This window comes from Schistocerca serialis, chromosome 9 (assembly GCF_023864345.2).
Source record: "Schistocerca serialis cubense isolate TAMUIC-IGC-003099 chromosome 9, iqSchSeri2.2, whole genome shotgun sequence".
NCBI classification, from domain to species: domain Eukaryota; kingdom Metazoa; phylum Arthropoda; class Insecta; order Orthoptera; family Acrididae; genus Schistocerca; species Schistocerca serialis.
The window spans coordinates 417,600,897-417,612,339 of record NC_064646.1 but is presented as its reverse complement, the minus strand read 5'-3'; the positions used below and the strand labels follow the sequence as shown (position 1 = coordinate 417,612,339).

Genomic DNA, 11,443 nt, shown 5'->3' with positions numbered 1-11,443 from the left:
ATTACACTTTGTGGACAACACACCTCAGTAATTTAACGCTTTAAATATACGATGTGACATATGTAAACTGTGAAAGAAAAATCTGCGTGTGGACACGGTGGACATGAAAGAGGAAATATTTATGTCAAAAACACGAACATTTTTTATGACATAAACATTTCGGGGGGCAATATAGCGTCCCCAGTGCCATATTACGAAAAGACAATATTTATAAAGAAGACATTCATAATTTGTAAGAGATTTTTTTTTATCATGTAGCCGTAAAATAATAATTTCTCTGTGTAGGTTTAGATTGCAAAGAAATAATTTATGACAGAATGATCTAAAGAGACGACAAGATACGCTCTTTTGTTAATTTTTTAGTCGACTTCACTTCTTCGCTTGTCTTGAATGTGTCTAGAGGGACATCTTGCGTGTGCTGACGAATGTAAGGATATTTGTATGAGTTAAGCATATAATATACTGATTCAAATTTATTGTGCACTTTTAATTTGTAAGAGGTGATCCCGATTTCATGTCCGCCTTCCTTGAATTAACCTGCATTCAAGTAATTTACAGCTCAACAATCGCAGCGGCCGATGCAGCCAACGACGCCATTACGTGGCGATATTAACTTATGAAAAATTAGCGGAAGCGGAAAACTCGCCCGCTATTAGCATAATATTAATTTTTCTCCACAGCCGCACGAAGTTGCAGAAATACTTAGCTTTAAGATTCTTATTTTCAGTACCATAGCCGAGACCCAGAGCCAGGACTCTGACTACAATACAATGGTTAACGGAGGTAAGAAAATACTCTCGCGCGTGTGTGGGCCGCAATTGTAATTAATAACTAAGGATCTTTTGCTTTAACGTCAACTGACTAGCCGAGGAAATTTATATGAAAAGTTTATTACATTGTTCAACTTAAATATCATTTTTATTAAGGCCCACTACGTAAGTCGGCAACAATCAAAAAATAATAATAACAATAAAAATATATACATTAAATTACGACGGCCGACGGACGCGAGAGCCCCTTTCAGAAAGAAGGCTTCAAATAACAAAGAAGATCTTACAATGGAAGAGACAAGACTCAGGTCTTACTTCACATCGTCTCCTACACCAATTACAATCACTGGATGTGTCAGTAGTTCAAATTCAAATCAATCTCACAACTGTAATCTTACCCTCCCACAGATCACCATTAAAATTCACTGTCGGTTCATTATTTTCAAAAGCTTTGAGAGGCATAAGACGCACAAAAGAAAACCTTTTTAATAATCTTCATTATCTCAGTGTTGATGGTACCAAGTCTTGAATATAGGGTACATTCTTGAGGCTGAAATTTTTATAACGTTGCGGGTTCTAGTTGAACTGAATAACTGATGAAAATTTGCTATGAATATCTTTTTATTTTATCTCATTCTTTTATATCACACCGACTTTAGAATTCCACTTCAGAACATGAATTCACTTTGTTGTTGTCAAGGTTAGAAATTCGTCTACTTCCATCAGAGGCATGCCCACTACTACTACATTCTGCAGTACTCACACTGTTCCAAAGAGTTTACAAAGCAAAAGATTTTTATGTACTGTTTTGAAAAAAGAAGAATCGTCACCAAGTTATAACATTATTTTATAAATTAATCTAGAAATAAATTTAATAATTGGCATAAGATTGTGCAATTAATAACATGAATTTTAAATGTGCCAGAAATTTTGTAATTTCAAATATTTTTAAAACAAGAGTAATTTTAACTGTATGTACAGAGAAATAACAAATTAATTTCTTTTTACATATTTTAGCCCAAAACACAACACATCACATACCAAATCATTTGAAGTTCATTCAGTTAGACAGCTGATACAATGTTCACCTATACAATGAATCAAGAGAATACATGGCATAGGTTATTTCTATAAAAAAAAAGGGTAATATTAGAGGAGAGTGACCCATTACACAACCTCTCCTTTTATTAGCAGCCATTCAAGAGGTCCAATTAAATTTCCATTCAGTTGCCAGTTGAGTAATGCTACAACTTTTTATTGTAACCTGACAAGGTGCTCTTCTTATAAATGGAACAAGGATGACATGAATTGAATTTTTGAAGTTTCTTCTAAGGCGTTGTTAATATTTACAGATGGGTCAAAAAGGAGATTCAGTGGTTCTGTTGGCTGTGCTTCCTTATGACCCGTAAATAGAAATTTGCAAACAATCTATCCTTCCAATACATTCTTCCATCTATATCACCGAAAAAATAGCCATGAAGGAGGCACTATTACTAGGTAGACAAACAGGATGTGGCAACATTGCAGTTATTTCAGATTAAAAAAGTGTTATTCTAACCAACAAAAATTCAAAATGGAACTATGATACAAACTTACATACAGCTGAAATTATTCACATGGTGATGCAAAGCAATGATAAAGGAATTCTATCTTCTTTCATTTGTATTCTCAGACATTCAGACATCATAGAAAATGAATACGCAGATCAGGTTTGAAGTCAGTAGGAATTTTATATCACTCAAGAGTTTCTAAATCCGACCTCAGTCCATGGATCAAGGAAAAAATTATTATTTATTCAAAAGAATGTTGGAAGCCATCTGTAGCCAATAAGGACAGCTTATATGCATTAATACAAGAATCTATCTCACATAAACCTTGATTCCCGGACAGAAATCTTTAAAGGAAATTAATAACTACTGTAATTTAGATATGGTTCAATCACTGATATTTTCCAGCCCAAATTCACCAAATTGGGGTCTTGGATTCCCCTTATTGTGACAGTGACAATATCTCCATGACAGCTCAAACAATATTTTCTTTGCTTGTCCAAAACACAGTATGCCCACTACCTTGTAGCTGCAAGACAATATTTAAATTTGTTACTTCAATTCAAATTGCGGCATAGATACTTAGATGTTCAAGAAAGTACCATTAAATATATTATTTAATCATTAAAATTTTCAGTACATTATATATGTAATATTAGTGGTTATGTGGTACTATTTACCAAGAGGTAAAGAAAACAAAAAACTAAAGAAAAACCTTGTATTTTACTTTGGATAAAAACAAACATAGAATCATTTATTCCACATAAAATTACAGATTTACGCAGAAATAAAGCAGAATGGAATAACATACTGACAGCGCAACTCAAAGAGTGCAGTACACACAAGTACTCACAATCAGAAAACAATGCAATGAATCAAGAGTTTCTGAATCTGATCTGTGACATGTTACATCACAAAAGTTTTAAGTTTTGACACATGCTATTCCACTTGATAATTGCCACGGAATCGAAATTGTGGTATTGGATTTTAGAAATAAATAATTTTACAGTTAAATGGTGACCATGACAGCATGTACAAAATATTGCATGACTGAACCTCAACCACAGAAGTTGATTTATTTATTTATTTATTTATTTCGAGTTCTATATATCCATATGAGAATATATCTCTGGATATAGAACAAGTCTGTTTTTTACAAATTATTGTTTAGTGCACAAGTACATTGTTCTCATCATATAAATAAAAGGAACAGATAAGTTAACATATAACATTACGTATGAGTTACTGTACTTGACTTCTGAATGAACATACAGTTATACATACAGATATGCATACATTTCAGTTTTTAAATTACACTGTAGATAGATTAAGAATGATAAAGAATTATAAAGGCCGCAAGAAAAGCATACTCAGGAAGTGTTATGCATTTTGGCTTAGAAATTCGTCTATACTATAAAAAGATCCATCTAGAAGGAAGTGCCTCAGCTTTTCTTTAAAGTGCGGTATGTTTCCAACCAATTCTTCAATTATTGGTGGAAGGACATTAAAAATCTGGGTGCCACAGTCTAACACGATGCTCTTTGTTTTTACATCATAATGAATATCAAGTTTACTTCTGGTGATATAATTACGGTACAGACTATTGGATTTAAATAAATTGCTATTTTTTGAAACAAAGCACATTAGGGAAAAATATATTGAGCAGTTTTTGTAAAGATTTGATCTCTGAATAGATTTCTGCATGAGTGCCTAGGCTGTACTCTGCACATAATTCTTATGGCTCGCTTCTGTGCATGGAACAATTTTCTTGTCGACAATTTATTTCCCCAAATATTACACTGTAGGCCATAAGCTTATGGAAATAGCAAAAGTATGCTGTTTCTGTTGTGGTCACCTCCCTACTGTCTGATGTGTTTCTCAAGGCAAATGTTATTAAGTTTAACCTTTTCCACAGATCCTGAATATGGTAGTGCCACTTAAGTTTGCTGCCTACATGCAGACCCAAGAATTTGGAAGACTCAACCTTTGTATTAGAGGAAAAAAGAACATAATTTGTCTTTTTTAGATTGATGGCAAAACCATTAGTCTCGAACCACTTGTCATAACTGCTATGGTAGTGTCATAAACGAACATGGTGAGTTTCCCATGTTCTGTGCATAGTGGTAGATTATTTATAAATATTAGAAAAAGAAGTGGGCCCAATACTGAGGCTTGATGTACTCCAGTGGCAATGGAGCCCCAGCTGGAAGACACCATGCAGTACTTCCATGATTTCTTTCTGGTTTCTACCACATAGACAGGATTCAAGCCATTTGCCTACTGTTCCACTCAATCCTAGGGTGTTGGCTTTATTCAGAAGAAAATGGTGACTTACACTGTCAAAAGCTTTTGACAGGTCACAAAATATTCGAACTGTCAGCATATTATTATTTATAGATTCTAAAACATTGTCAACAAATGCATCCCCTGTTGATACCCTTTTTGAAAGCCAAACTGGCAACTGCTGAGGGTGCAATATCTACTAAGATGCTCAACCACTCTGTTGTGCACCAATTGGAAAAACTGAGAGTAATGAAATGGGTCAATAATTTGTAGCATCAATCTTTTCCCCCTTTCTATAAATTGGTCGTATAAGTCCACATTCTAGCCTGTCAGGCAATACGCCTTCCTCCAGTGACATATTACAAATATGGCTGAGGACTGTACTTTTTCACTACATCAATATTTCTGTAACTTGGTGGAAATGTTATCAACTCCAACAGAGTTTTTACTTTTTAAAGACAGAATTACTTTTTCTATTTCTTTCACTGCCATTTTCCAAACATTTTGTTACTTAAGGTGTATCTTTATTTACAGTACCCAGGCACCCCATTTGTTTTGTGACTGTTAAGAAATGGTTATTGAAAATATTAGCCAATATTTCAAGATCATCCACTGTATTGCACCCATTTCTTAAACTAGTAATTTCTTTGGCAGTTGATCTTTTCCCAGTCTCACGTCTCACATATTTCCATATGGTTTTCATTTTGTTAACCGATTTAACAATTTTCTCTTTGAAGTGCATGTTTTTTGATTTCTGTATCACTTTCCTTAACATCTTAGAGTCCACGTACCTTGCCACTTCATGTCAGTATTGTTAGACAGTCTGGCTGACCTATAGAATTCTCTTTTTGGTTTACATGTGTACTCCATGACTTAAATGTAGTGTTAAACTTGTTTTCTGTGACTGTTTTCTTTGGCAACACTTCCTCAAAAAGACTTGTTATTTGATTAATAAAGACAATGCATTTTGAGTTAACTTCTGTTGAATTATATATTTCAAACCAGTCTACTACTTGTTGCTCCTACCTATATGTCTACATTGTTTCTTTATTTACTGGTCTCAAAGTTTTTCAGATAGGTTGTAGTTTTACCTTAAGATCAAACTGAAGGACAGTAAGAAGTACATCATCATGGTCTGACAGCCCACTTAAGACTTGACTGACTGACAAGCTGCTGTGCCTAGACTTATTAACAAAACCATTATCAATAAGAGTACTTGAATCGTCAGGTAACCTAGTGGGAAATTCTACTATTTGCACTAAGTTGTGAGCACTCATCAATTGCTCTAATTCTATTCTATCACTTATTTCAGTCAAGAAATTTAAATTAAAGTCACCTATTAATATGACTGAAATGTGTTTTTATACAATTTTGACAAAACTGCTTCACTCTGTTTGAGAAAGATTCCGAGATCCCCTGTAGTTACTCTATAAATTAACAATATCACAACTGGTCTCTTATTTGCTGTCAGCTCTATACTTACACATCAAAGTGTTGCTTAGTACAAATCAAGATTTCTCTAATATGTTGCTTTGCAAGGTCACAAAACTTTTGTTTCCAGGCACGCACTTTACCGCTAAAGTAAGACGCCCACTCGTAAAATATAAATGAAATGTAGTGTCATCTACATCGTGTATTTAGTATTAAAAATACTGATTTTGGCACCATATTTTCTTGTATTCAAAGTTCACCGCCTTACCACTAGGAGCGCTGCTGTCATTCTGTTTCCATAGCGTTGTACTATTTATATTTTGATATTCTGTGTCTTAGTGTCAGACTCCGTCAGAATGAGCAGATCTTTGGTCTGCATCTTATTTATTATAGAGTTTATTTCAGTCAGAATGAAAATAAATTGTATTTAATGTCATAAAGACCTTTTGCATTGTGCAGGTTGCTGTTTTATTTGAAAATTAATATCTTTGATGGGTTACACCTATCATTGATTGGTGCTGTTTTGCTTTCATCAGAGGTGCAAGTGTATTGTGGATTTGGAGTATGGGAGTAAATACTTTCTTTGTGGCTGTTGATGAGGATAACACGTTCACTCTTAATGATATTGAAGTGCAACGACAGCGAAAGTAAAGGAAGTGAAATGTCTGTACTGCGATTTAGGCTATGGAAATACGGAAGCGTCCGATCCCACCCGTCTGCTTTGACCCATGACGTCACAAATATGGCGGAAACAAACACAAACACACACACTTTCCACAAGAAGCCTAATGACACTAACGGGACAAGCGCGGGAAATGGGGTGTTTTGGGTGGGGGGCAAATTAAATATAATTAAATTTAGAGGCCATGTGTGGCTACAACGTGTAAGTGAAGACAGCCATGCATGAATACCCACCCACCTCCCCAGGGGGTCATAACCCCTGCAACCTGTAGAAGATAAAGATGCTTCAGTAGCTGATTAGTGTTTCTTGTCTTTAAAAAAAAAAAAAAAAAAAAAAAAAAAAAAAATCTCACGGGATAGAACGAACAGATCAGAAAGATAAATATAATAAACTAAAACAGAAATTCGAGGAAACAGATAATTAGAATAAGTAATAAGTGTTTTTAAATTAAAAAAAAAATCTCATGAAATAGAACAAACAGATCATAAAAGTAAATAAAATAAGATAAAACAGAACTGGAGACAGCCACACTCAAACCAAACTCCGCACCGTCATGACGTCACACACGACAACATCCTTATGTCATGGCTCAAAGCCGACGCGTGGATCAGACGCTTCTGTCGGCCCCCAATATCAACATACACAGCCACACATTGGAATCGAACACTTCTCGTGATCTGCGCACTGTTAATTTTATCAGTCATATCCATTCCTGAACAAAAACAACAACCGATTAATTTTACTACAATTACCACACGATATGCAGCGAACAACACTAAATTAACCATCAGACAAAATCGTTAACTAACTAAAACGAATTCCACTAGAAACACAGCCGACACTCGAACAATTCTGGATAATGAGCAAAAGCAAACTGAGCCCATTACAACACACAAACGAAAACCCTGAACATACCACCAGAGAGCACAACAAACCACAACACGACGACATCTTCAAACACGCCACGCTCACAAACCAAACTCCGCGCCATCATGACATCACACACAACACCCTTATGTCACGGGTCAAAGCCGACACCTGGGATCGGACGCCTCTGTTGACCCATAATTTTTTTCAGAACTTCCTATTTTCTCCGTTGACATCCATCCTGATGGATCCAGGTTTGCAACAGGAGGACAAGGTACTATTATGTGATTATTTGGTATAATATGTTTGTGAACTTAATGTAAATCTTGTGTTTGACCAAAAGCATTTATTTATATGAACAGGACACCACTTCCACGGTGCAAGTGTAGAAGAAAGATGTAGTAGCATCAGTGTGTTTTCGTAAAGAACTGCACCAAGAATAGAATAGATTTATTCACCCTTGAGTACAATTGAATGCACATATTTGTCTCTGTTATAGCCCATTAAAAAAAAATTTGTGTGTGCATTCAGCAGCAAATGCACAGTATATTAATTTTATACATATAGATCACAAAGGACTAAGAATGTATTAGCCACTGCATAAAACTATGTTGCATAAGGGAACCAGAAATGAACAGTTTGAAGCTATTTGATTTATCAACTATGCAGAACTATGTCCAAAAGAAGAAATGGATTAAGAAATTGTGAACTGTTGGTTGGTTTGTGGGATTGAAGGGACTACACTGCTACGGTCATCGGCCACTGTGAACTGTTAACAAAAAATTTGACTCTCAGAACATAGACCTTTTGAATATCACAGTTGTCAAGATGGTTTTTAGTTTGACACATTTGGTCCATGACAGTGCTACCAGTAGTTGGCTTTGCCGTTAGTTTATTTCTATTTGCTTTATGATCAATTGACAGAAATCACAATTTGTGGACTATTACACCAGCTTTGTGTACAACAGCATTGTTACCCGTGTATTTCATCTTTTTGCAGGTGGAGATTCTGGAAGAATTGTTATTTGGAATATGGCTCCAGTTGTTAGTCCAGAAATTGAAAATGATGAAAATATACCGAAAATGTTGTGCTAAATGGATAATCACCTAGGTACGCATACAGCCTACACCTATTTGTTTCTTTCATTTTTTTAAGGAGCTATTTCTTACAACAAAATTTCAGATTAACATCAACTGTAATGATCACATGGTTTCTCAAATTTTCACTGCAATAATACAATAACTGCAGATGGTTCATTTTAAGTGACTGCTCATATATACATGAAGCTTGGTTTGTTCTGCACTCTGTACATCATAGATTGAAACTTCCTATGGGTTGACTCTTACACAGTAGATTACAGCAATCAGTCACTTTTTACAGTGCTATTTATTTATTTATTTATTTAAACAGCACCGTTTTTGATTATGAACTGACAGGTTCATCTTCAGATGGCTAGTTCCCGTTTTACATTAGCTTTTGTCTTTTGTTTCCCCAACGGATGAAATTTCATTGGGGTAATGGTGCATTACAATCAAAACAAGATGCGAGGCAATGTCTTTTTAACTATAATTGTGCCTCACAACAATTTTAAGTGAAGTAAAGAAATTATTAAAGGTAAGACATTCCGGTGAGTAACCGAAACATTCTGTAACTTTACAGGTGTCTTTGCTACATTTATTTATTTATTTATTTATTTATTTATTTCTTGTTCCGTAGATCCAGTTAGTGAGTCAATCACAAGGATATGGAATGTGTCAAATTGTACAGGTTTCAATTTAAACTTACAATAAATACAAGGGCAATTCAATGGAAAATTGTACATAGTTTAAGTAAGACATACTATAAATAAAGTAACAGATACAATGTCAGCTAGATAACATAACTACCATTTGACAGAAAAAGGAGTTTCAAATAAAGGTTAAAGATAAGAGCACAAAGTTAAATCAGATATTAGACCTACAAGAGTAAATACATGTACAGCCAATCTGTTGTTACAAAAAGTGCGCTAATACCCAAATGCACAATAAAATCAATTGAACTACTTCTAGACACAATAAGTTTAGTGATGGTATACATTTTCTTTCAGGTATTCATCCACAGTATAATAAGATTTCTCTGTCAGGTAATCTTTGAGAACTTGTTTAAATTTTGGCAGTTCTGTATGAACACATTTGATATGTAGTGGTAGAGCATTGAACAGCTTAATGCTGGAGTAGTAAACTCCTTTTTGTACCAGAGTGAGACGTTTCATTTCTAAATGTAGATTGTTTTTGTTTCTGGTATTATAACCATGGAATTTACTGTTGTCTTGGTAGATGGAATAATTTTTGCACACAAAGGTCAGCAAGGAAAAAATATACTGTGAGGCAGTTGTTAGGATACCTATCTTCCGAAACAAGTGCCTGCAAGAGTGTCTTTGATGGACCCCACACATTATTCTGATTGCTTTTTTTTGGATGGTGAAAACTTTTTTTGCAAGTGGTTGGTTCCCCCAGAATATGATAGCATATGACATCAATGAGTGGAAGTAGCCAAAGTAGGCAACCTTAATAGTGTCAACTTCAGCCACTGAAGAAATTACCCGTAATGCAAATGTTGGCGAGCTAAATTTTTGACATAGATGAAGAATGTGAACCGACCAATTACATTTACTGTCTATGTAAGCACCAAGGAATTTTGTGTCTTCAACTTTCTGTATTGGTTGATCTCTACATTTTATGTTAATTTCATCGGGATTACTTTGTGATGTATGGAACCTCATATAATGAGTTTTATCTGCATTGAGCGAGAGACCATTTGAGGAGAACCAATTTAAGATGTCATTAAAAACAGTATTTGTAGTTTTTTCAAGATCATGATCAATCAAATCGTCAATTAGAATTGTGGTATCATCGGCAAACAGGGTAAATTTGCTGTTTGTCTCAGAACAAAGAGGAAGATCATTAATGAAGATGTTGAAAAGCAGTGGGCCCAAAACGGAGCCTTGAGGCACACCACACGTTATCGTGCCCCATTCAGACGAGGCAGGTTCTCCAGAAGAGCCATTTAGCATTACAGTCTGCTTCCGATCCTGTAGATATGATTGTAGCCACAAGCCAACAGTACCACCTAAACCATAGTATTCTGCCTTTTTCCAAAGAATCTGGTGGTTTACACAGTCAAAGGCTTTCGTAAGATCGCAAAAAATACCCACTGGAGACATTTTTTTGTTAATGGCTTCCAAAACTTGGTTGCTGAAAGAGAATATTGCCTGTTCAGTACAAAGACCGGCACGAAACCCAAACTGATTTTTGCTTAAGATACTGTGGATGTTGAGATGGTCTACAATCCTCCTGTGCATGAGTTTTTCTAGAACTTTCGAGAAGGTAGTTAATAGGGATATTGGGCGATAGTTTGTAACAATGCTTTTATCCCCTTTTTTAAAGAGAGGAATCACTACAGCCAACTTAAGTCTGTCAGGGACAATCCCATCTTGTAGGGATGCATTGAATATGTTGCATAAGACGGGACTAACAAATTTATAACAGTGTTTCAGTATTTTACTAGAAATATTGTCCACACCAGCAGAATTTTTATTTTTTAATGATCTAATTACTCTTATGACTTCGCTTACAGTAACTGGAGGTAAGGATAACTGTGGGATTCTGTTGCTAATAGCTTTCTGTAAGAGGGACAATGATTCTTCCATAGAACCATTACAGCCTGTCTTCTCTGCTGCTCTCAAAAAGTGGTTATTAAATATTTCTGCAACCAACTCAGGTTTCTTTATGATACTGTCCCCTGTATTAATCTCTACCTGAGACATGTTCCCTGTTGTCCTGCCAGTTTCCCTCTTTATTACATTCCATATAGTTTTAATTTT

The 11,443-nt window shown here is 35.2% G+C and overlaps 1 pseudogene; it reads left to right on the top strand.

Moving 5' to 3' along the window:
• Positions 1-7,787: 7,787 nt before the first annotated feature.
• The window catches only part of LOC126419662 (protein HIRA-like), a 356,219-nt pseudogene continuing 352,563 nt past the window's right edge, over positions 7,788-11,443 (top strand).